Source organism: Pelophylax lessonae, assembly GCF_965119305.1.
Source record: "Pelophylax lessonae genome assembly, chromosome: 12".
In the NCBI taxonomy this organism is placed as follows: Eukaryota; Metazoa; Chordata; class Amphibia; order Anura; family Ranidae; genus Pelophylax; species Pelophylax lessonae.
The window spans coordinates 85,828,714-85,851,967 of NC_138779.1; positions in this window are offsets into that span (position 1 = coordinate 85,828,714).

Consider the following 23,254-nt stretch of genomic DNA (forward strand, 5'->3'; position numbering starts at 1 on the left):
TTTCTTGCAAGTCATCATTTCAGCCTATAGTCTAAAACAGTGGTCTCCAAACTGTGGCCCGCAGGCCGGATGTGGCCTTTTGCTTGCATTTATTCAGCCCTTGGGGCACTATTCTTTCCTGACACCAACAATGGGGCACTATTCCTTCCACTGACACCAACGATGGGGCACTATTTCTCCCACTGACACCAATGATGGGGCACTATTCCTTCCACTGACATCAGTGATGGGGCACTATTCTTCCCACTGACATCAACGATGGGGCACTATTCTTCCCACTGACACCGATGTGGCACTATTCCTCTCACTGACACCAATGATTTGGCACTATTCCTTCCACTGACACCAATGATGGGGCGCTATTCCTTTCACTGACACCAATGATAGAGCACTATTGCTCCAATTGATACCAACGATTGAGCACTATTCCCACCAATGACAGCAATGAGGGGGCACTATTCCTCCCACTGACACCAATGATGGGGCACAATTTCTTCCACTGACACCAACGATAGGGCACTATTTCTCCTACAGACACCAACCATGGGGCACAATTGCTCCCACTGACACCAACAATGGGGCACTTTTTCTCCCACTGACACCACATATTGGGCACTATTCCTCCCACTGACATCAATGATGAGGCACTATTCCTCCCACTAACACTAACAACGGGTTACTATTCCTCCCACTGACACCAACGATGGGTTACTTTTCTTCCCACTGACACCAACGATGGGTTACTGACATCAATTATATAGCATTATTCCTCCTCCTACTAACAGGTGCTATGCATTTTCTTTACTCCAACTGACCACCAAGCCTGAGGCATTGTTTACTCCCACTGACATAGTCTACCCCAACTAGTCACAGTCCAGCTCCTGAAAGTCTGAGGAACAGTAATCTGACCCTATGCTTCGAAATTTGGTGACCCCTGGTCTAAACCATTATGGTGTACTCCACCAGATCCTTTTTTTTTTTTAGCATAAATCGTTTGTTTCTTTACCTGGTCTTCTGTTCACATGTTTGAGTTTTACTTGATGGACACTCAGGACTTATTTTATGCAAGTTTCAGGCATAAGATGATTCAAGCTACTATATGAGTTCTGTTGAGCTTTTCTTTGATTTGTTGTTGCATGGGTCTGTTAGTGTCTGTTTTCTGTGTTGCCCACCCCTCATTTGGACTTTTTTTAGACATCTTATGGTAAAGACTAAAAGTTCCTTTTCCCTGTACTGTATGGTTAAGAACAGTGGTGGCCCATCCATTGGGGGCACAGGGGCCCCCCCCCCCCCCATCCATGCGTCCGGCCCCCTAATATACATGCAGGGCGCCGGACGCATAAATTCCAGTGGATTTTTTTTTTCGAAGCACATGATTAGAACCAGAGGCTCTAATAGAAAGGGTGGGCCCACCCAGTTGTGTGATAATCAGTGGCAGCCAGTGTGTTGGGGGCACAGGGGCGCCGCCCCCCATCTGTGCATCCGGCCCCCTAATCTGCATGCGGGGCGCCGGACGCATGGAGTTCAATAGGATTTTTTTTTGTCACCTGATTAGAGCCAGAGGCTCTAATAGGCTTCAGAAGAGGGTGGACCCGGGGCACAGAGCAGTGCGCCCCGAGCCCACCCATTGTGTAACATTAGCAAATGAAAATACGCTATTGTCACATGGATCCGCCTCCTGGCCAATCAGGAAGCCGGTCCGAGACCCGCTCCTGATTGGCCGAAAGGCGAACGCATGCCATTGGCCAAGGAGGAGGCAGGAGGACTCGAGGGGACCCCGGGGGACAGGAGAATCCATGGCTGCAGGTAAGTCTCACTGCATTGAAGGGGGCACGGCACGCTGGTCACTGCATTGATGGGGGCACAGCACGCTGGTCACTGCATTAAAGGGGGCACGGCACGCTGGCCACTGCATTGAAGGGGGCACGGCAAGCTGGTCACTGCATTGATGGAGGCACGGCACGCTGGTCACTGCATTGAAGGGGGCACGGCACGCTGGTCACTGCATTGATGGGGGGCACGGCACGCTGGTCACTGCATTGATGGGGGGCACGGCAAGCTGGTCACTGCATTGATGGGGGCACGGCACGCTGGTCACTGCATTGAAGGGGACATGGCAAGCTGGTCACTGCATTGAAGGGGGCACGGCACGCTGGTCACTGAATTGAAGGGGGCACGGCACGCTGGTCACTGTATCGAAGGGGGCACGGCACGCTGGTCACTGCATTGATGGGTGCACGGCACGCTGGTCACTGCATTGAAGGGGGCACGGCAAGTTGGTCACTGCATTGATGGGGCATGGCATGCTGGTCATTGCATTAAAGGGGGCACGGCACGCTGGTCACTGCATTGATGGGGGCACGGCACGCTGGTCACTGCATTGATGGGGGCACGGCACGCTGGTCACTGCATTGATGGGGGCACGGCACGCTGGTCACTGCATTGAAGGGGGCACGGCAAGCTGGTCACTGCATTGATGGGGGCACGGCACGCTGGTCACTGCATTGATGGGGGCACGGCACGCTGGTCACTGCATTGATGGGGCACGGCACGCTGGTCACTGCATTGAAGGGGGCACGGCAAGCTGGTCACTGCATTGATGGGGGCACGGCACGCTGGTCACTGCATTGATGGGGGCACACTATACTTTGATTACTGAAGGCCCCTTTCACACTATTGTGACCTCAAAGTCATGCAATTTTTTGCCGCAAAGCAATGCCTATTAGATTTTTTCTGTTTGCGCCCCCCAAAAATTTTGAGCACCAGCCGCCACTGGTGACAATAGAGAATGAATGTTCACTATTGTCACACGGACTCTCCTCCTGGCCAACCAGGAAGCGGGTCCTGAGACCCGTTTCCTGATTGGCTGAAAGGAGAAGCCATGCTATTGGCCAAGGAGGAGGGAGGAAGCCGACCCATGGAGGAGACTGATGGTGAAGCTGCCGCCGCTGCCTGCCCTCCACATGTCAGTCCAGGGTGAGTGAGCCGGCGACCAGGGGGTATGGTGTGCGGGCTGGAGCTGGTGCAGTCCGGGGGGGGGGGGGTATGGTGTGGTCCGTCTGACGCCCCCCCCCACCCCTGGCCAAGGAGCATCAGCCGCCGCTGGTGAAGAAAATATGGTTTTGTTACTTGCCTGTAAAATCCTGCTCTTTGAGTACAGTACAGACACCAGTCTCCCCTTCTGTTACTTATGATCTTCCTATTGCTTGTTACAGAACTGAGGCTTGCTGGGAGTAGGAAAAGTGATACAGGGAATGTCCATGCAGTTGTTTTTTTTTTTTTATACTTGTGTCCAGTTACCTGAAGGTATCTGCATATAACCCATGGTAATAACAAGAAATAGCATTTACAGGTAGGTCAAAATTCCTGTTAAAACTGTCCATTCCATTACAAACACCACAATTCCATTTCAGATTTATGTAAATTATTAAAATCGCCTTGAGATAAAATAATGAATGACATCACCTATTGTAAAAAGGGATCATCCTGATCCTCCAACAAGATAAAGTTTTTCTCACACTGGTAGATTTATTATCAATTGCACATGGGCTCAATCAGTGAAGCTAATATATTGACAACTTTAACTGAATTGATCCAAATATATTTTTGACAGTGGGAGATTGCATACCTCTTATCAGGAGCAGCCTATGAGATTCCAAGCTTTGTCTGTTAAGAGTATGGTTTCTTTAAGAGGTACAGTGGGGAAAATAATTATTTGATCCCCCTTCAGATTTTATAAGTTTGCCCACTTACAAAGACATCAAGGGTCTATAATTTTATCATATGTGTATTTTAAATGATTGGGACAGAATATCAACCTAAAATCCTGAAAAAACACAATACATATGTTATAAATTGAGTTGCAGTAAAATAATGATTTGATCCCCAAGCAAAACATGACTTAGTACTTGGTGGAGAAACACTTGTTGGCAAGCACAGAGGCAAGATATTTCTTGTAGTTGGTTACCAGGTTTGCACACATCTCAGGAGGGATTTTGGTCCGCTCTTCTTTACAGGTCTTCTCTAAATTTTGCTTGGCAAATTCTCTATCGCTTGGCAACTCGACGTTTAAGCTTCCTCCATAAATGTTCTATAGCATTAAGGTCTGGAGACTGGCTAGGCCACTCCATTACCTCAATGTGCTTCTTCTTGAGCCACTCCTTTGTTGCTATGGTGGTATGTTTTGGTTCGTTGTCATGCTGGAAGACCCATCCGCAACCCATCTTCAGTGTTCTGGCTGAGGGAAGAAGGTTCTCATCCAAGACTTTACAATAAATGGCCCTGTCCATTGGCCCCTCGATGCAGCAAAGTCAGCCTGTACCCTTAGTAGAGAAACAGCCCCAAAGCAAAGTGTTTCCACCTCCGCGCTTGACTGTAGGGATGGTGTTCTTAGGGTTATAGTCAGCATTTGTCTTCCTCCAAACACCACAAGTTGAGTTAATGCCAAAGCGCTCAATTTTGGTCTCATCTGACCACAGCAATTTCTCTCAATCCTTCTCTGAATCATTTAGTCGTTTACTGGCAAACTTAAGATGGGCCTGTACATGTGCCTTCTTGAGGAGGAGGACCTTGTGGGGGCTGTTGGATTTCAATCTTGTGTTACCAATGGTTTGTTTGGCGACTGTGGTCCAACTGCCTTGAGATCATTCTCAAGCTCCTCCATTAAAGTTCTAGGCTGATCCCTCATTTTTCTCATGATCATCTTACTTCTTGAGTGGAAACCCTTCATAGAGCTCCAGACAGAGGACGATTGATGGTTATTTTGTTTTTTTCTATTTGCAAATAACCGCTCCAACAGTTTGTCTCCTCACCAAGCTTCTTGCTGATGGTCTTGTAGCCAATTCCAGCCTTGTGCAGGTCTACAATCTTGTCCCTGACATCCTTTGACAGCTCTTTGGTCTTGCCTATGATGTGGAGATTTGAATGGAAGAAAGAGATTATGTGATCAGGTGTCTTTTATACATATAATAAGTTGTTGTTAGGAGTACCTTCCTAAATTGACAGGACTAATCTGTGTACCACATTAGCACCTACTGTGGCCAGTCTACGGGAGCCAGAATTATTGTTGTTTGGTAGAGGATCAAATGCTTATTTTTCTCACTGAACTGCAACCCAATTTATAACATTTGTATTGGTGATCGACCGATATTGTTTTTTTAATGCCGATACTTTGGTCATCGGATATCGGTATCGGCCGATATTTTCGGACATGAAAAAAAAAATTTTTTTATTTTTTTACAAAGGTACTCCTTGTGGAGGGATCTGGGGGTATAAAAGACCCCAAATCCGTCCTCGGCACTGAAAAGCATTCAAAATGCCAAGTTTGGCTGTTTTGAATGCTGTCAGTTTTTTTAATTCGGCGCCGAGTACCCGGAAGTGATGTCATGATATCACTTCCGGGTTTTTTACATGGAGACCCGATCAGAGCCAAATGGGGCTTTGATCAGGTCTTCTCTTCGGCGGCGGTGATGGTAGGATGCCCGGATCTCCCGGTGGGACGGGAGACCCAGGCGAGCCGCGGAAGGCGGCAGGAGGGGGAGAACGTCCCCTCCCGCTCCTTGTAATGACAGCCGAGCGGCTTCTCAGCTGCATCAGTTGTCATTACAAGTCAGCCAACCGTCGGCTATGGACACCGGTACCGGGGTGATGCCTTTAGCTGCAGGCATCACTCCGGTACATGCAATTTCCCTAAATATCGGCAATATCAGTAACCTCAGGGGCCGATTCCGATATATCGGGGAAAGTGCATATCTACAGCTTGATAGACTGTTTGCCAAGTATGAAGCTATGTAGAGGGAAACAGATGTGTGAAAAGAAAAGTAATTCTGATATTTTGGGCGTACTTACTTCTCTAGTCTAGCCTCACATTGGTACTCAATCGTTTTTCATGTAGTACATAACGTTCTATCTCTGTTTTCCTTTTTATAGGCATCAATGGTATATTTGATATTTGTTATTGTTGCTATTACTGGTGCTTGTTTATCTCACACTTTGTTTTTACGCGTTTACTGCGATATTCTCTCTATGCATACAAAAGTTTTCAATAAAGTGTTTATAAAAAAAAAAAAAATATATATATATTGTGACAGGAAGTCAGCTAAATCTGGGAATGTAGTCACAGGAAGGAGATACATTTCCACCTGATTTAGAAAGTCCATTAATTAATTTAGGGTGTTGGCTACAGAGCTAGCCAGCAGGAAGTTGAAAGGCCTTCACCTGTTCAGAATGAGGGAGTTAAGGCTCTATAATTTGTTCAGAGAAATTCCTATTGTTTGCTGCCTCCAGAAGCTGCATCCTGAAGCCATGTGGGCTGGGAGCAGGAGGACAGTCAGCGTGTGCCTCCCGACAGGATGTGTGGGCCTGGGAGAAGACCCCCCGGAGTGATGTGTGCCCGGGACGGTAACCAAGGGTGAATACGTCTCAAAGGTGAGAAGACGAACTGTTGATGTGAAAGAAACAAAAGGACTGTGTTGCCCTGTGAAGCTATTATAAAAGGACTATTGAGTGTCCGCTGTAGGACAAGGAAGTCTGCCCGACGGTAGGTTGGAGACAGACACTTAGGCAGGTTCCAGTTGTGAGAAGGTAGCCGCCCACAGAGGCAAGGATTTATTTTCTGTTTTATTTTATTTTGGATGTTTTGCTGCATACAGCCTGGTGAAGAAAACACCATTTAATAAACCACACTGTTTGTTTGCAAGCACTTGTCGGCTACCTCTCTGGGAAAACGCACCCCCCAAGGGGTCATCCACACCCGCCACCGAGCTAATCCCTTACATATGGTGGAGGTATGCAGTGGGCATAAGCAGAGATCCCTGCAAGGAAGTGCAAATGTTTGATGAACTTTATCTGGTGCATGAGATTGCACAATCTATGTGTGCAGGAGAGAAGATCCTGACAGAAAAAAAAAAAAAAAAAGTGTTTTAAAGAGACAGCGGTCTCAAAATTATTTGATGAACTTTGTTGTGTCTGGTGCAAGTGACTGCACAAACTGTGTGTGCAGGAAAAGAGATCTTGCAAGAGAGAGAGAAAAACTACATGTGTTAAAGAGACTGTGGTCTGAAAAATTTGTTTGTGGAGTTATTGAAGATGGGGCGTTCAAAACGCCTGAAGAATGCAAAGATAGATGAAATGAGAGACCGGATTCTATGGATGGAGGGGATGTTGCCGTCTGAACCAGCCCCATCCATGCCTAAAGAGAGTCTACTAAAGAGGAAGGTTGTTGTCCCTAGCAACACTGATGAAACTGCTATGGAGACGCAGTGTGCTCAGATGAAAAGTAAGCTCAAAATGGAGGAGATGTTGAAACAACTGATTATATCAAATACAGCTCAACAGCAGGCAAATGCAGCTCAACAGCAGGCAAATGCGGATTTTCAGCGGAGCTTTGCAGCTCAACAAAAGGCTCATCAAGAGAGCATGGCAGGCTGGAAACAGAGACGCCAGCAGCCAATGGAGGCCATCGGTTTGGAGGAAACCGAGTATGTGTGCAGGGCTGAGTTGGATGCCTTGCAACGGAAAATGGAAGAAAAGGAACAAGCCTTGGAGTTGCTTAAAATGGAGCATAGAAACTTGCAGGAAATGAATGAACTACTCAAGTCTCATGTGTTACAGTGGGAAGAATCCACTGCTCTTCTTTTGGTCGAGTTGCAAAAACGCAGAGAGACTATAATGGAGAAAGATACCATCCTCCTGGAAAAGGAAAGTGAAATTCAGACTTTGCAGAAGCAAAGTATGGCTGATATGTTGGAGTTGCGTAATCAGCTGGAAAAAAGTCTTCAGTCTTTGGGAGCTACAAAAATAGACCTGCAGGAGTCGCAGGAACAGAATGTCGCTCTGAAAACGACATTGTCTCTCAGCGACAACGAGAAAAGTGAAAGAGAGGCTAAATTACTGAGTACTGTGTATGAGCTCACTACTTTGAGCAATGTGGTAAATGAATGGCGTGCGGACTGTGAAAGTTGGAAAGGGGAAGCCCAACGTGTCCAGCAGCAGTTAAAGGAGAAAGAAGCCTGTGTGGCAGAATTACATTCTTATTCCCAGATGCTAGCCAATGAGGTGAAGGCTCTTATGCAGGGAAAAGGAGATTGTGAACATAAGAGGGAAAAAGTAGAGGCACAGCTTCTGGAATCGCAAGTCAAGGTGTCAGAAGGTGACCGATTGTGTGCTAAGCTGTCAGAGAAGACAAACCGCCTGCAGGTTGAGTTGGACAATGTTACAAATCAGCTTTCTCAAGCAGACAGCAAATCTAGAGAAATTGCGGAAGATTTTTCTATCTTGGAATCGCAGCTGCAAGACACGCAGGAACTCTTACAGGAAGAGAGGTGTCAAAGGCTGAGTTTTAGCACAAAGCTCAAACAAATGGAAGATGAGAAAAATGGCTTCCTGGAACAATTAAAAGAGGAGGCGGAAGCAAAGAAAAACCTATCAGAGCAAGTCGCAACATTGCAAGCTCAGATAGCGGATATGAAAAAACGCATGGAAGAAAGCGTTGGTTCATTACAGTGTGTTGAAGATGTGAAAAAGAAGTTTGATCAGATGCTTGGTGAAGAGAAGACTGTGTCTGCAAAATATGCAGAAGAACGCGCACGTGCAGAAACGGAGGTGCGTGATAACGAGAGCAAAGCCCTGTTCTTGGCTCGCTCTTTGGAGGAAGCTCTAGAGTGTAAGGCTGAACTAGAAAGTGTTAAACAGCTGCGTACAGAAATGGAAGAATTGGTCAGCTCCAAGGATGATGTTGTGAAAAGCGTTCAGGAGCTAGAAAAGTCTAAGCGAGCCTTAGAACAGCAAGTAGAAGAGATGAAGATTCCGTTGCAGGAACTGGAAGAGGAATTCCAGGCAACAGAGGATCTGTCCCAAAGAGGGGATAGTGTGCCTGATGCAGTTTTTAAAAGGATCAGTGTTTTGGGGTCTGTCCTGAGTGAGCCTCAGAAATGTGACGACATGTGGCTTGAATCACCCCTTTGGAATAAACCGTTCCTTCAAAAACTTCAAGCATTGGAAAATGTATCATTAGAACTTCAGCAAACAAAGGAGCTGAGTAAGAAATGTGGTGATTTCTCAGTTCAGGCTGAAAACCTAGTGGAGAAAACTAAGGCTGTTGGTGAAAACGTGAAGCAAATGAATAAGTGCCTTTCAGGGAGTGTTTCCAAAATGGAACTGGTGAAAGACGGGTGGCAGAAGTTTGATCGTGATCTTGAGATGCATTCCATGTGGAATTCAGATAGAGAAAAAGAACTAGGTGACCTTGAGCGGTCAAATAGTTCAGCAGAAAGTGCATTGAAGAAACCTGTAAAAGAATGTGTTGCAGTTCCATGCTTCTTCACTGATGCAGAGAGGAGGTCTATAATGGATACCACCCAGATCGCTGGGTTCAACTGTGTTGTTGCCTTTGACCCCTATGTTGGTGGAAGGAAAGTTGATGATGTTCTGGTTGGCTTCTTCTGTGAAGAGTTTGGCAAGAAATATAAACTCAATATCAAATCAAATAGTAGGCCTTTACTGCGACTCGCTCAGGAGGGCGAAAAGTTTAAGAAGTTGATGAGTGCAAATGCTTCAGATCTGCCTATGAATATGAAATGTTTGGTGAATGATATTGATATCTCTGGGAAAAGGAACAGGGGTCACTTTGAAGAAATGTGTGACAGCCTGTTGTCTCAATTGGAAAATCCTCTGCACAGCATCTTAGAGCAAGCAAAGCTCAAGAAGGAAGATCATTCCCTTTTACAACAAAAAGTCAATGATTGTGTACAGCTGTATGGAGAGGCAACTCAAGTCACAGAGGGATGTCAAGAGTCCCTACTTGGAACAAAGCTTAGTGAAGCAAAGGTTCTCAAAGTTTTGTGGAAAACATTTATGGATTGCAGAGAGAGGCGTCTTAAGAATGTTGAAGACATTAAGACTAGCCCAATTGAGTTGCCTATGGATCACGGTCCTCCGTGGTGGATTGGACAGACGGTTATGAGGGACAAGCTGTCTGACATTTATGAGAAAGCTGTCAATGAAGATGACAGAAACGAGAAGGAGCAAAATGATGCCAAAAATGCAGTTGAAGAATGTGTATATGAGATGAGAGACAAACTGTGTGGCATTTATGAGAAATCCGTCAATGAAGATGACAAAACAGTTTCATCCGGAAGCTTGAGGATAATAGGAGGCTTATCAGTGAGTCAGCAGTGCCTGACACATGCGTGCCTGGAAATATGTGTCCCAACCCTAGGGTTGAAACAAGAGGGGGGGGTATGTGACAGGAAGTCAGCTAAATCTGGGAATGTAGTCACAGGAAGGAGATACATTTCCACCTGATTTAGAAAGTCCATTAATTAATTTAGGGTGTTGGCTACAGAGCTAGCCAGCAGGAAGTTGAAAGGCCTTCACCTGTTCAGAATGAGGGAGTTAAGGCTCTATAATTTGTTCAGAGAAATTCCTATTGTTTGCTGCCTCCAGAAGCTGCATCCTGAAGCCATGTGGGCTGGGAGCAGGAGGACAGTCAGCGTGTGCCTCCCGACAGGATGTGTGGGCCTGGGAGAAGACCCCCCGGAGTGATGTGTGCCCGGGACGGTAACCAAGGGTGAATACGTCTCAAAGGTGAGAAGACGAACTGTTGATGTGAAAGAAACAAAAGGACTGTGTTGCCCTGTGAAGCTATTATAAAAGGACTATTGAGTGTCCGCTGTAGGACAAGGAAGTCTGCCCGACGGTAGGTTGGAGACAGACACTTAGGCAGGTTCCAGTTGTGAGAAGGTAGCCGCCCACAGAGGCAAGGATTTATTTTCTGTTTTATTTTATTTTGGATGTTTTGCTGCATACAGCCTGGTGAAGAAAACACCATTTAATAAACCACACTGTTTGTTTGCAAGCACTTGTCGGCTACCTCTCTGGGAAAACGCACCCCCCAAGGGGTCATCCACACCCGCCACCGAGCTAATCCCTTACAATATATATATATATATATATATATATATAGGCTGTTCATTTCTCTGGGCAAACGTACAAAATCTGCAGGGGATCAAAAAATTATTTTTCCCTCTTTATACATGCCTCTTGGGGAATGTTAATTAGATCTCTTGATAATAAAAAAAAAAAGAACACGTAAAAGGATTCTCTGCACTATTAAACATGTAATCAAAATAGAGAAATCAACTTAATGTGCCAGGTGACATGTAAATAATGTTGTCAGTGACTGTACCGCCATAAAGTGAACCTGTGTATTTTATGCCACATAATTACATAGTTAATCAGTTTGAAAAAAAAAACACAAATCGAACTAGAAGGTGAAATGAAAAAAAAAATCGTATGATTTTCGTTTAGCTATTTTGTTCTAGCAATCTATATATAAAGTTAAACAAAGCTATGGACATCTTTTGAGGTCATACTAATACTTAATAGGACTGGTAATAATGAGGATTTTGACAGTCTGGTGAAGACCATCTTATAAAACTACTGATTTAGAGAATCAAACCATTGAAAGAAGTTCTGATTGGCTATCAAGCTTTGCTGCGCATTTCACATATTTATTTCTAATTATGTAAAGCCAATGTGTTTATACCATTCCTGACTTTTTCGTTTTTTTTTTTTTAATTTGGATTCTTTACTCTGTTGCACCTACACCTTCAGATATTTATGTAACATGCTTATTTCCTGCGCTTCCTGCAGCTTTGTTTCTTAATATAGTTGACTGTTCTGTCTAATAATAACAAGCAGTGTAGCGAGAGGCGCGCACACTGCTGTGACAGAGACAAGTTGCAGATGCCCCCTTCTGATGAGCTTCTAAGCCTTGCAAAGGGCAGGCAGCAACAGGGGTTCAACCCGGATGAACAGAAAGTCAAGCAAGAGACAAAGGTCCTCCAATAAATTATTCATCTTAGTGACTTGCCCTCCAACTAGCCATTATTTCTTTCTATGTATTTTTGCACAATTGTAAAGATAACCCATTTTTTCAATCTCCAATTTAATAAAATACTTGAGACACAAAGGGGCCCATTCACATTTGTGTGATGTGGAAACGCACCTGCTCTTTATGCTTGGCAGTGTCATTCAATGTGAATGGCACTCCAAAGAATTGTACAGTAGAGCCCCATGCATATACTGTGCATTGCATTTTAAAAAAAGGGTGTACGTTTTCATGTACATTTTATCCTCCATTGCAGTGTACAGTAAAACCTTGGATTGCGAGCATAACTTGTTCCAGAACCATGCTAGTCATCCAAAGCACTTGTATATCAAAGCGAATTTCCCCATAAGAAATAATGGAAACTCAGAGGATTCATTGGACAACCATTTATTCATATAAAAATGATTATTGCAATACAGCCATAATAAAGCGTAATCATATTGCTACACTTAGAGGCACAAAGAACAAAAAGAGCAGCACCATCTAAGTGTAGAAGGATTACAGTTTTAATGTTAAAGTGGAATGACACTCAATGTTAAACAATATCCCAGGTTAAGGAGTCTGGTGCTCATCTGTGTAAAGCCTCTGGTGTATACAGTATGTGGCCAGAGGGTCGGGGGTGCTGGTGGCTCCCAGCGCTTCCTGGAGAACTTAGAGACATTGGGGAACTGTTGACTTCACTTCCTGGTGCTCCGAACGCACGTTACCCCCGCCCCTCCTGGCTGGGAGTGTCTCTGAGTTCTCCAGGACATGCTGGGAGCCACCAGCATCCCCAGACCTCTGGCAACATACAGTACTGTACTGTATACACCAGGAGCTTTACTGTATAAACCAGCGGATTTACATGGATTTCTCCAGCAGTTCCCAGTAGATACCGGTGCACATTCACATGGTTATATACTAGTGAAGTGAGCAGCACTATGGTGTGTATATATATATATATATATATACATACACACACACACACACATCTTCTTGTAATAATAGGTTAATGTCGGAATACTCTTTGTAAGATGTTAGAGGGTGATTACATCCCATTTAGCCTTTGCTCTGGGATTTAGGATAAACTAATTCAGCTTTTGCATTTACCTAATTGTATAATTAATACGTAAATGGTTCCTAATGTAAGAAGGAACTATCATTGTATGTTTGTTCCTACCAATGGGCGTCCGCAGAACTTTTTTCAGGGGGGCATCATTTGAAGGTCCCCCAGGCTCCGCCCCTTTTAGACAATGTCATGACTCGTGACTATTTATTTTTAAAGGGGAAACTGCAGAATTTATTTTTAAAGCGTTTATAAACCTATAAAATATATATATATATATATATATATATTGATCCTGTTCCCTTAAAGCATGTTATACAGCAAAGTGCTTTGGCCCCTTCTATCACCTGAAAACCTGGCTGATCCTGCCTGGCTATGTCCTCCCCCCTGTTAACTGACCACGGTATACCATGGCTGCTGAGCCCTGACACCGTGGTCAGTCTTTGTGCCTCCTTCATCCGCAGCTCTCCTGTCCTCCTCTGTCCTCTCTCTCCCTCCCTCCCTGCCTGTCTGCTTTTGTGTCAGTGCCCGCATCCTCCCCTCCTTGTGCTGTAGTTTCATTTAAAGTTTCATATCCTGTCTACAGTCTGTTTAATAATCCTGTGTGCCCCTGTGTCTGTGTTTTATAAAAATAAGCCGTTCTTTACAAGTTTTCAGAGCGCTGATCGCTGCTCGCGTGACCTGCCGCCTCCCTCCTCCTCTCGGCCTCCCCTCCCGACTGATGTCAGCGGGGAATCTTTGGCCTTGCCCACTGCAGGCAGCTGTCAGAAGTGAGGAGGAGAGAGCTGGCAGGTCACAAGCATGGTGGTAGGAGTGTCATGGTCTGGGGCTGCATGAGTGCTGCCGTCACTGGGGAGCAACAGATCATTGAGGGAACCATGAATGCCAACATGTACTGTGACATACTGAAGCAGAGCATGATCCCCTCCCTTCGGAGACTGGCCTGCAGGGCAGTATTCCAACATGATTACAACCTCAAACACACCTCCAAGATGACCATTGCCTTGCTAAAGAAGCCAAGGGTAAAAGTGATGGACTGGCCAAGCATGTATCCAGACCTATACCCTATTGAGCATCTATGGGGCATCCTCAAACGGAAGGTGGAGGAGCGCAAGGTCTCTAACATCCACCAGCTCCGTGATGTCGTCATGGAGTGGAAGAGGACTCCAGTGGCAACCTGTAACCTCTGGTAAACTCCATGCCCAAGAGGGTTAAGGCTGGAAAAAAATGGTGGCAACACAAAATATTGACACTTTGGACCCAATTTGGACATTTGCACTTAGGGGTGTACTCACTTTTGTTACCAGTGGTTTAGACATTAATGGCTGTGTGTTGTTATTTCGAGGGGACAGCAAATTTACACTGTTATACAAGCTGTACACTCACTACTTTACATTGTAGCAAAGTGTAATTTCTTCAGTGTTGTCACATGAAAAGATATAATAAAATATTTACAAAAATGTGAGGGGTGTACTCACTTTTGTGAGATACTGTATATGGACTGAACCTAAATTAAAATCACACAAACAAGGGGGTCAGCATAAACAACTACAGTGCCTTGAAAAAGTATTCATATCCCTTGAAATTTTCCACATTTCGTCATGTTACAACCAAAAATGTAAATGTATTTCATTAGGATTTTTTGTGATAGACCAACACAAAGTGGCACTTAATTGGGAAATGTAAGAAAAATTATAAATGGTGTTCGACATTTTTTAAAAATAAATATCTGAAAAGTGTGGTGTGCATTTGTATTCAGCCCCCTTTACTCTGATTCCCGTAACTAAAAATCTAGTGGAATCAATTGCGTTGGGAAGTCACCTAATTAGTAAATAGAGTCCATCTGTGTGTAATTTAATCCCAGTATAAATACAGCTCTTCTGTGAAGCCCTCAGAGGTTTGTTAGAGAACCCTAGTGAGCATCATGAAGGCCAAGGAACACACCAGACAGGTTAGGGATAAAGTGGAAAGGTTCAAAGCAGGGTTCGGTTATGAAAAAATATCCCAAGCTTTGAACATCCCACGGAGCACTGTTCAATCCAATATTTGAAAATGGAAAGAATATGGCACAACTGCAAATCTACCAAGACATGGCCACCCACCTAAACTGATAGGCCAGGCAAGGAGAGCATTAATCAGAGAAGAAGCCAATAGGCCCATGGAGGAGCTGCAGAGATCCACAGCTCAGGTGAAAGAATCTGTCCACATGACAACTATTAGTTGAGCACTCCACAAATCTAGATTTTATGAAAAGTGGCAAGAAGAAAGTAATTGTTGAACGAAAGCCATAGGAAGTCCTGTTTGCAGTTTGCGAGTAGCCATGTGGGGGACACAGAAAACATGTGGAAGAGGGTTCTCTGGTCAGATGAGACCACAATTGAACTTTTTGGCCTAAAAGCAAAACACTGCACATCACCCTGAACACACCGTTTTCTTCAGCAGGGACAGGGAAAGCTGCTTAGAGTTAATGGGAAGATGGATGGAGCCAAATACAGGGCAATCTTAGAGAACATTTTAGAGTCTGCAAAAGACTTGAAAATGGGGCGTAGGTTCACCTTCCAGCAGGACAATGACCCTGAACATACAGCCAGAGCTAGAATGGAATGGTTTAGTTTAAAGCATATTCATGTGTTAGAATGGCCCAGTCAAAGTCCAGACCTAAAGCCAATTGAGAATCTGAGGCAAGATTGAAAATTGCTGTTCACAGACGCTTTACATCCAATCTGACAGAGCTTTAGTGATTTTGCAAAGAAAAATGGGCAAAATGTCACTCTCTCTAGATGTGTAAAGCTGGTAGAGACATACCCAAAAGACTTGCAGCTGTAATTGCAGTGTAAGGTGGGTCTACAAAAGTATTGACTCAGGGGGGCTGAATACAAATGCACACCACACTTTTCACATATTTATTTGTAAAAAAATTAGAAAAACATTTATCATTTCCCTTCCACGTCACAATTATGTGCCACTTTGTGTTGGTCTATCACATAAAATCCCAATAAAATACATTTTTATTTAATACTTTTTCAAGGCACTGTATTTACGTCTACATCCTCAATGGCTTCAACAGGATCATCTGTGGAGGAGGAGGGGAGGCAAGTGGCACAGAAATTGGACTACATGGAAGAGTGACAATGCAAAGAATGAACAAGGATACCAATAGAAAATGTGGTATATAACATTTCTTCTATTTCATTGACAGATTTAGAATTGCAAGTGTTGAATAAGGGTTTATGATTTTGTCCAAAAGAATGTATAAATTAATTCATTCTGAAACAGGATCTATATAAATTTTATCGGCAGGTCAGGTTGAAGGCCTTTTTCTCCTTACGTCCGAATGTATGCAGCTCTAATGCTTTACCATTATCTATAAAAAAAACCTTAACTTACAAAGTAAAAGTCAAGTAATATCCCTCACATCTATGCCAGCAGTGGAGCTGTTTTATAGAAAAGATGGATCCGAACTTTAAGGCTTTCCTGCAGGATCACACTATAATTGACCATATACCGAACAACCTAAGCAATGAGGAAAAGCAAGCGTTAACATCCCTGTCAGCCAGACGAGATGTAACTAGCAGATACTACGGCACCCATAAACCTCCCCCGGATGATTACTGGAGTGTCAGGAGGCCTTCCCTCTGTTATGCTGTAACCTTACAGCAGTAAGGTATGGGTGTAGCACACTTGGAAGAGTTGCATCTCTATCTCATCACTGTCCACCATTGGTGTTAAAGTCACCCCCCTGATTAGATCACCTGTACCCCCAGCGGAATTACCACTCACAAGATTTCACATTTATTCACGTTCATGAACTTTTATGGTGTGATTCATACATTGAATATTTATAATTTATCTATGGACTGCCTTATTGCTTTCAGCATATGATCATATATTATTTATTTAATTCTTATTTATTTATTGGTGTCACCATTCACTGTATTGACACTGTAGTCACGTCATCTTTTTATTTGTTTATATTTTTTATTGTACTTATGGACTGTTTTATTGGTTTCAGCATATGATCCTGTATTATTAAGAAATTTAAATTATTGTCATTTTATTTCTTTGGTGTCACTCAGTCACCACTCTCACTATTGGCACTGTAGTCACTTTATATTTATTTGCAAGCACACTATTGCTAGTTTTGATCCCCACAGCACTTCAGTCACATTAAATTTATGATTCAGCTATTACTTTGCATTATTATCACTTTACAGTAATAATTGTATACCCTACCTTTGTTATACACTTACTGGACAAGCACAGCTTCATTATCTTATTATCCATACAAATCCAGTTGACCCACTGGTTTGTCCCATTATGTCTGGTATTGAATCTGTTACAGAACCCTAGGTCAAAAATGTGGATAAATGTATTACACCGCTTACTACACAGATGAAATCATATATACCTGATTCTTTTGATTTTATTTACTAAAATTGTAGATTTGATCGTGGATACAGATCCTTTCTTGGTCACTTTGGACATCTCAAGTTTCTAAATTATTATTCCATATGAATTATGAATTGAATTCTGCTGCCGCCTACTGATTGCATTAAAATTGAAACTATACAATGATATAAAATGATCTTTTTGTCACAACTGTTAAAAATTGTATTAGAAGAAAATGTTTTTCTATTTCAAGAAACATATTATTTGCAACTCAGGGGTGCAGCGATGGGTTTGAATGTTGCTCCCCCCCTCATATGCAAATGCATTTGTAAATATGATTGAGGATTTCTTTATTTACAATGTTCTTTTTAAGGCCCCTTTCACACACGCTGTCCGTTTGTCTGTTTTTCATCCATCCGTTGACGGATGAAAAACGGACATCAATGCATCTCTATGTAAAAACGGATGACAACGGATGAAAGACGGATAACAACTGACGAAAAACGGATAACAACTGACGAAAAACGGATGACAACTGACGTTGTGTGAAAGGGGCCTAAGGAAAACTGCAGATGTTGGTTTTGTTTTTTGGATGAGATGTTTGCAATATGGGAGGGCGACTTGAATACATTGCCATTATTCCATGCACATACTGTATAAACGACTTAATACCCGGTTTGGAATTTAATATGAATGTAAGTCAGGAAAAAATGGCGTTTTGGATAATGTATAATGAAAAACAATGGGGTGTCTCCAGTGACCATTACACAAAACCCACAGGTTGTAATCAGGAATTACATTATAAAAGTTTTCATCCCCCTGGAGTATATAAATCTATCCTGAAAAGGCAGCTAACAAGGGTTAATAGAATTGCCAGTAATCAAGTAGATCGAATAGGACGTCTAAATAAAAAGGAAATTACAGTAAGTTAATACAGAGGGGTATCTTGAAAAAAAATAGGGGAGAGAGGAGTAATGTAGATAATAGACAAAAAAAAAGTAGAAAAAAGGTTGTCATTCCTATCACAATACCAACCCCACTCATATTGAGTACATACTGTAATATAATTCAAAAACACTGGCATATACATAGGGAAAATATACCCCAAATTCCAGAATTCAGAAGTTGTCCTTTTCCATCAAACTATAAGGGTAAAATCATACATAGACTTGTCAAATCAGATCAGTTTTGCCAAAAAGCACTGACAATAACTTTTTTGGAAACACGTAACAATGGATCATACCCATGCTTGAGCTGCATACAATGCAGCTCAATGATAAAAGGAAAACACTTCACACACCCGCACCAGGTTCTAATATAGAAATTAAGGGCTATTATACCTGCCTATCCTCATATGTGGTATACATAATTAAGGGTCCATGTGGCCTCCTATAAGTGGGTGAGACAACACAGACAGTAAAAGGATCGGATTCCAGGCACGAATTTTCAATACGGGATAAACTGGTAAAATTACCATTAGCCAGATACTTTGTGAAAATGGGACATACGGTCTCAAAGTTAGGATATATAGTTAGAGCACTGTGTGCTTCCCTCTGTTAATCAGCTTTATGGAGAGGCTGATTTCATTTTCCATCAGGATTTTGCACCTTCCCGCACTGCCAAATGTACCAATACCTGGTTTAATGATCATGGTATCACTGTGCTTGATTGGCCAGCAAACTCGCCTGACCTAAACCCCATAGAAAATCTGTGGGGTATTGTCAAGAGGAAGAGGAGAGACACCAGACCCAACAATGCAGATGAGCTGAAGGCTGCTTTTAAGGCAACCTGGGCTTCCATAACATCTCAGCAGTGCCACAGGCTGATCGACTCAAAGCCATGCCGCATTGATGCAGTAATTCATGCAAAAGGAGTCCCAAACAAGTATTGAGTGCATACTATACTGTACATGGACATACTTTTCAGTAAAGGATGGAGAGACCGCTCCAGGTGAGACAAGAATCAGGTGCCGGTCGGATCCGCAATCCAAAGTCACATGAAGCAAGAAGGAATGACCGCACTTCCGATAAAGTTGAAAAACGGAGTGTATTTATTCCACATCAAACGAATGGCAAAATATAATACATACACACTGTGAGTGCTGGACAAAACGGTAGACACGTTTCACGACTAGATGTGTCGCTTACTCATGAGTAAGCGACACATCTAGCCGTGAAACGCGTCTACCGTTTTGTCCAGCACTCACAGTGTGTATGTATTATATTTTGCCATTCGTTTGATGTGGAATAAATACACTCCGTTTTTCAACTTTATCGGAAGTGCGGTCATTCCTTCTTGCTTCACATACTTTTCAGTAAGCCAACATTGGGCTGGGCTGCAGAGTACAATGCACCTGTAGCATTTTTTTATTTGCAGTGCACCACAATACACAGATCCTTCATAGTTGCACATCATGGTACACTAAATACGTGTTGGGCTGGCCATACTATAATGTATATATACATACTTTTCAGTAAGCCAACATTTCTGTATTTTTTTTTTTTTTTAGTCTTATATAATATTCAAATTTTCTGAGACACTGAATTTTGGGGTTTCACTAGCTGTAAGCCAAAATCATTAAAACTAAAAGAAAGAAATTCTTGAAATCTATCACTCTGTGTGTAATGCATCTACATAAAATATACAAGTTTCACTTTTTGAATTAAATTACTGAAATAAATTAACTTTTCGATGACATTCTAATTTTGTGAGCTGCACCTCTATACAATTCAATTCAATAAAATCTCACTCCGTTTGTATTTTTTTTTTTTTTTAAACACAGCAAGAATAAGAACAAAGAATAGCCTCACCATGTTCAAGGTTGTGGTTTTTCCAGGTTACCTCTGTGTAATGACATCATTGACAGCGGTCTGGGCCCCCATCTGCAGGCTCCTGGGGGCTTAATGCCTTTTCCTTTATGAATACAAAAGACTGAGGTGAATTACTGCTGATGAGACAGATGGTGGAGCAGTCGACCACAGTGTTATGAGGTGTGAAGCGTACACCAGCTGGGGTCTCTTCAACTCCTTAAGTGACATTCAGTTTCAAATGAAAATACATGCACACATTTTATATATATAAATATATATATATATATATATATTTTTTTTTTCCCTATGGAATTTTTTTTTCCTCTGTTGGGTGATCAGACTTGAATTGCACACTTTGCTGTTTTTTTTAGCTGCCTATTCACCATTGACTGCTTAATAATGCTGGTGATATAAGCAAGTCTTTAAAGCACACAATGCAGATATCCATAAATCCATAATTAATACATAACATAAGGAGCAGTGGCTTGGTTTCCCTTGAGTTTAGGCAGACCTGTCTGAAAGGGTGTACCCTAGGGCATGACTGCAGTGAAGGCAACTGCTCCTAGACCCGTGAGGTCAGGCAGATGTAACTGCCATTAATTATCATGCCCATATTCCATTTTGAGTAGAAAAATGTCTTAAGGTCACAGGCTCTTTTATGTGAGCAAATAAATGTAGCACAAAAGGTTATTGACATACTGATGAAGTGAAGATTGCATCTTTAGTGCACCCAGGGCAACATTAAAGCTGAGCTCCAAAAATATTGATCTAAATAGGCTCCTTTAGGCCCCGTTCACATAGGGGCGATCCGACTCGGGGGGGGGGGGGCGGTGCGAGCAGCGCGCCGCGACCTCGGAGCGGCCGCCACGGACTTCATAACATTGAAGTCTATGGCGGGCGCCTCCGGGTCGCCCCAAAGAAGCTCCGGACCCTTTTTCTAAGTCGGAGCGACTTGTGCCGCTCCTATTAGAATGGGTCCGCAGCTTCCCTATGGAAGGCGACCTGTGAGGCGACCAGGTCGCCTCACAGGTCGCCTTAGTGTGAACGGGGACTTATAGTCACAAAATATAAACAAATAAAAAAATAAAAAAAAACTGTGCACTAAACGCCATAGAAAACTCAGATATTACCTTAAAAAGTAGCAGTGGCACCATCACTGAGCTGTACATAGGTTATATAGAGAGCAGCAGAGGTGTGGGAGGGACCCGGCGGGCCCCACCCACTACAGGCTGCCTGCAGAAAACAACAGGAGAAGCTCCTGCACAGGGGCAAAGTGAAGGTGTGGTTTCATGCAGTTTTGCTGCATGAAATCTGAAAGAAATACACAAAGAACTCAAAGATGAAAGTAAGAATAAACATGCCTCTTTTTTATATATTTGTTTAGCCCAGAGTGCAGTTTTAACCACTTTAGCCCCGGAAGGATTTGCCACCTTTCTGACCAGGCCCTATTTTGCGATTCGGCACTGCGTTACTTTAACGGACAATTGCGCGGTCGTACGACGCTGTAGCAAAACTAAATTTATGTCCTTTTTTTTCCCCACAAATAGAGCTTTCTTTTGGTGGTATTTGATCACCTGTGCAATTTTTATTTTTTTGCCCTATAAAAAAAAATTAGCGACAATTTTGAAAAAAAAAAAAAACAATATTTTTCACATTCTGCTATATGACATTCTCAAAAAAAATTTTTAAAAATCAAAATTTTTTAACATTTTAGCCCAATTTATTTTCTGCTACATATTTTTGGTAATAAAAAAAAAAAAATCTCAATAAGCGCATTTTGATTGGTTTGCGAAAAAGTTATTGTGTCTACTAACTACGGGAAAGATTTATGTCATTTATATTGTTTTTTTTTTTGCTAGTAATGGCGGCGATCTGCGATTTTTTGCGGGACTGTGACATTGCGGCAGACAGATCGGACCCCTGACATTTTTGACACTTTTGGGGGGACCAGTGACATTACAAAGCGCTAAAAATATGCACTGTTACTGTAATAATGACACTGGCAGGGAAGGGGTGAATACTGGGGTTGATCAAGGGGTTAAATGTATGCCTAATGTTTACTGACTTGGGGGGGGGGGTCCTGTGACAGGCACAGAGATCGCACTTTCAGCTTGGCTGAAACTGATGATCTGTCCCTGCCTGTCAGTGAGAAGATCCGCCTCCTTTGTTTACATAAGCAGGCGGGTCTTCTCTTCGTTTACAAAACGATTGTGGGAGGAAGGAGGCAATCGCCGCCTCTCCTCCCACGGCCCGACTCCTGCTGTGTCTAAACATAGTGGGAGTGCGCCTCCGGTGGTGCGCATGCGCAGCCGAAAACCCTTTCCCTCCAGTCACGTAGTACTACGTGACTGGATCTAGGGGAGCCGCACTGCCGCAGTAATATTACTGTGGTCAGTCGGCAAGTGGTTAAGGGCCCATTCACACTAGTGCGTTGTAGAGCGCTGCATTGGACAAAATGGTGCAAATCAATGGGCTGCAGTATTGCTGAAAGTAAGGCTATGGCTTAAACAGGTAAGCATTTGTCATGTTGTAACTGCTGAAAGCGCTGGAATAAAATTGCATAAAAAAGAAGCATTTGTGTGCCGGCTTTTTTGACATTTGTTGCAGTATTGTTGGTCACTTATGTAAAGTTCATCTAAATCCACTAATCCATCTAACGTTACCGTCCTCACAAGTTGATATTCCTGCTTTCTAAGGGTGGCTACCCAGCACCTTCAGAGATACAGTGGAGGAGTGATTGCAGCCATCCTCAGACTGAAAGTGCGCTATTGGTTGGATCACCAGTGAAGACAAAAGGAGAAAAAGAAGACTAATGCAGCCACCACATCTAGAACTGAGAAGCTGTGATATATTACATTTTTGTTTTTGGGATTAGATACCCTTTAAAAACCTACTTGGCTCACCTGGTTTGGTAGTCATCTGCCAAAGTGAAGTTAAAAGTGCAGTACAGGTATGGAGTAGTATGTGACTTTCCCTTTATTACCACCAGCCAAAGTGTGCCTGGTCCAAAATCGGAACATTTTTGCCTAATACCTATTTTCCAAAAAATGTTCCAACTTAAAAGCAAAGTTTCCCATATTATTACAGTAGTAAACTCTGACTCAATAAACTGTAGACAAT